This window comes from Orycteropus afer, unplaced genomic scaffold (genome assembly GCF_000298275.1).
Source record: "Orycteropus afer afer isolate SDZICR_OR568_19922 unplaced genomic scaffold, OryAfe1.0 scaffold00118, whole genome shotgun sequence".
In the NCBI taxonomy this organism is placed as follows: domain Eukaryota; kingdom Metazoa; phylum Chordata; class Mammalia; order Tubulidentata; family Orycteropodidae; genus Orycteropus; species Orycteropus afer.
Window position 1 is genome coordinate 8425163 of NW_006921705.1, and position 3933 is coordinate 8429095.

Here is a 3933-nt window from a genome sequence, read left to right on the forward strand (position 1 = left end):
AGAGCAGAAGGGCCATCTACTTCCATGGAGATACTGCCTTGGAAAGGCAAGGAGGGGTCTCTATGAGTCGGATTAGACTCAACAGCAGTGAGTTTGGTTTGGATTTTTATCTATAAAAAAGCAGTGATATTTATACAAGTTTCATAGAGTTCTTCTAAGGATTAGCCTTTTGAAAAAAGAAATAAAGAATAGTTTATAGTGGCTTTCACATTATGAGCACTCAATAAATATTCATTATTATTATTACATAATTATTATCCTTTCCAGATTTTTAAAATTTCTATCCTTTCTTCTTTTCCTCACTACCTCCAAGCTTAGCATGGAAATCCTCAACTTGTGCAAGAATAGGAAACAGGACTTCTCAATGGCTTGCCTTTTACCCACTGAAATATGTTTCGCAGTCACGTGATTTGCCTTCCTTCCTAGTAGGTTAAGAAGCTAGAAGAGAGGTGGGAACTGTAAGGAAGACAAGACAGGAGAAGCAAGAGCAGACCAGGGTAGTTGTCAGAGGTGGCCAGCACCAAAGGAATTCAGCAGGCTGTCTGTCAATGTACTAAGCACATTTTTCAAATCAAATACAAGGGCTAAAAACAGGATAAAATACTTGGAATTAGGATAATCTCTGAAAATGGAGAGGTATGTTCACCCTGAGTACGGGGTACCCTTAATAGCCTGTGTGTTGGTCAGGGAGGGTCTGAAGGAAAGGTTGACTGCACTGCACTTGCCCTCAGCAACAGCAAGCATGTTGAGAAATCTCAGAATTCAGTAAATGTACTTTTGTTTGGTCAAAAAATGTCCAGGAAGAATGGTATAAAGCGAACAATAATTTCAGAGAATTCTTTGTGTCCCTGGAAAGGAGTTGCCTCAGTGGCTTACAACTAACTGTTGTCGGACCTGAATGAGCAGCTTGGTTTGGAGCAGAGCATTTCCTAATTAGGTAAAACATGCTCGAATGTCTGCTTTTGGAACTGCACCCGGGTCAGAGGGTTTTCTCCAACAGACCAGAGCGCATCTTGTGCCAAAAATGAGTAGTCATTGAGAAGGGGAGGAGGGAGAGAACGTTAGAATTCCCAGCTCATTAATCTTGAAATGTTAACCATATTTAGTCATGAATCACGAAATGGAAGGGAAATCTCAGCATGGAAACTCCAGCCCTGGCTGAAGCTGCCAAGCCCTGATTTAGTGCTCAGTTCAGCCAGCAGTGGCAGGGCTGGCTCCGTGGTCATGGTCACGCCTGCATCACCGGGCTGAGAAAAAAGCAAACCAGAAATCCCATAGGCTGAGCCATATGCAGCTGACAGATGTGCACACTGCTCCCCCCCTCTGTCTGCAGAGAAGGATGCAGCTGGTCACCTGTTGAGCTGTGCAGCAAATGACACACACCTCTGAAGCGTGAGCTAACAGTCACACTCAAGGGACACACCTTTCCAACATAAAGCACTACCAACTAGAGCCAGAAGAACCCAGAGACAAATACACAAATTCAGCCAAAACCGAAGACAAAGCAACTACTCCTCTGTCCACTCCCCAAATCTACTTGCAGATACCAAACTTCTAGTCCAATGAAAAATCTCCACATCAAATCTGAACCACAAATAAATCCAAGTTCCCAGAGTCTAAGTAGAAATAAATGTATCATCTACAGCAAGCAGGTAGGCTGCATACCTATCATTGGCTGCCAAATTGGGGCTGTTGGTTTAGTATACACTGATTTTATAAGTGGCATGCATAAAGGACATTTCATTCCATCTTCCTTCCACCTCCTCCCCTACACCCAAGCTGCATGTTAACTTGTGATTAATAGTTACATAATTAGAGCTAACAGCTAAAATCATTTTAGTAGCACAATCTTCATGCAAAAACATGAGCATGCATGAACCCAACCCAACCCCTGCAGGCAACATCTGGTTATCCTGGGTAATAAAAGAGCAGCTGGAATTATAATAAGTCTCGTGCCTGGGATGGCGCCACTTACCCTGACAGTGTTCAGCCGGGCTCCTCTGCTCTGGGTGGTGGTCAGGGAAGCTGAAAGCCGAAGGGTTATATAGCCCCTTGGCCTGTTCCCCTCCCACTTGCTTCCCAAACAAGGAACAAAGATAGACTTGAGCCCATGTTTCAGTCTAACACAACCATATAGGGGCCTCAGCACAAAACTCTCTAATCTGGGTGGCCGGAGGCCTGGGTCTCTTCCACTGCATTCCATTGCTTTGCTCATGCAATGGGAGGCAACTCAGCTGCCTGTGGGAGATAAACACCCCAAGCCCTCAGAACAACTGCTGAAATGCACAGAGATACTGAGCTAGTATAACAGAGCAGATGCAGACAAGATTTGCACATTCCTCAAAAGACGCCAGTCTGCTGTCTTGCTGGCATTTCCCAGTGAGCCGAGAGCAGAATGGGGTTGCTTCTGAGAAGTGGGGACTTTTTAAACTCTTCTATAAATGTGACTTGCAATGAAGACAGCAGTTGTTTTGATTATCCATAAATATAGACATGAAGTGCAGATTTCATAGCAGGCACGGCATATTTATAAATTGAGTCCACAAATGTTAATAGAAATAAGAATTGAAGTAGAAACAGAGTTTGATGGCCCCTGTTTCACAAAGAACTTGGAAGTCAGCATTACTATAACCACTTCAATTCTTTGGTACCTTAGCGATGTCTACTGATTTGTCATTGAACAATTTTGCATCAGGACTAGGAAACATTCTTTGACCAAGAGACCACCCAGTACCCCTCCACAGAGAGAAAAGGGAGTGTGCAAAGGTAATCTCTCTAGTCCAACTCTTTTCCCATTAATCCACTTGACAAGAGTGACCAAGTCATCTCTCAAAGATAGGCAATGAATGAACAATAATCTGGCCTTAAGTTGTCACTCCCTAGGGTTGACTAATAACTTCAATGGTGTTAACATTTGTCTGCTCTCCCTCTTCCAAGCCAAGGTTATAACTAAATTCATGGTAGAAATATTTTTATGAATACCATAAGTATTTCTGGACTGCTGACATGTGAGAAAATCCTGGAATGAATGGCTTTATTTTACAGCTATGGCTAGCAGTTCACTCATGTTATAGTTTCTGGTCTGTTTGATTTATAGTATATACATATACACATATTTTCCTTGAAGAGTTGCACTGTTGATTACTAGAAAAATTTTAAATGGCTTAAGATCAAAACATAATAAGATTTCTCAGGAATTTTCCAACCATATCTAATTTTTATCCATCAGAAAACATAACTGTCTGAATGTTTAAATATCAAGACTATGCAGAACAATTAAAAAAAGAAAGAAAGAAAGAAACCTCACTGTCAGTGAGTTGATTTTGAAATGAAAACTCCGTATTTTCTTAATTAGGTTTTTAGTAGAAGCATGATCTCTCCCTTCCCCTACTTTTATCTCAAGCTATATGGTCCTTGGTAGTTTTATAAATATGCATGGTCCTTTAAAAACCAAAGTGAAGAGTTTTGGGTACTAATCTTCATTTCCTTACATTGCTTTCTTTCTTAACCTTAGTAGCTTACATCCATAGCCCTGATAATAATCAGATTATAAACAGGCATATAAGAACTCAGGTTTAATTTTTCTTATAAGAGTTTTTTTTTTTTTTTTTTTAATCTATGACATTAACCAGAGAAGACTTGTAAGTGAAAACAAATTTCTGAGCAAGTGAGTAAATGGTTTCATTGTCTGGGATATAGATTTATACTTTCATGCATCATCCAAGTCTCCACAGTGAGAGAAACCAGTGCTGGATGAGTATGTGTGTGTACAAAGAAATTTACAGTCAAGTGACCAGTTATCTTTGGTGCTGTTGGTCATGTATCCAAGCAGTGAGTTGTGGAGCAATACAAAACAGTAGTGTCTGATGACTTGGTTGCAGTTCAGGGAAACTGTAAAATAAATTCCAAGCTGTAAGTACATAATCAAGAATC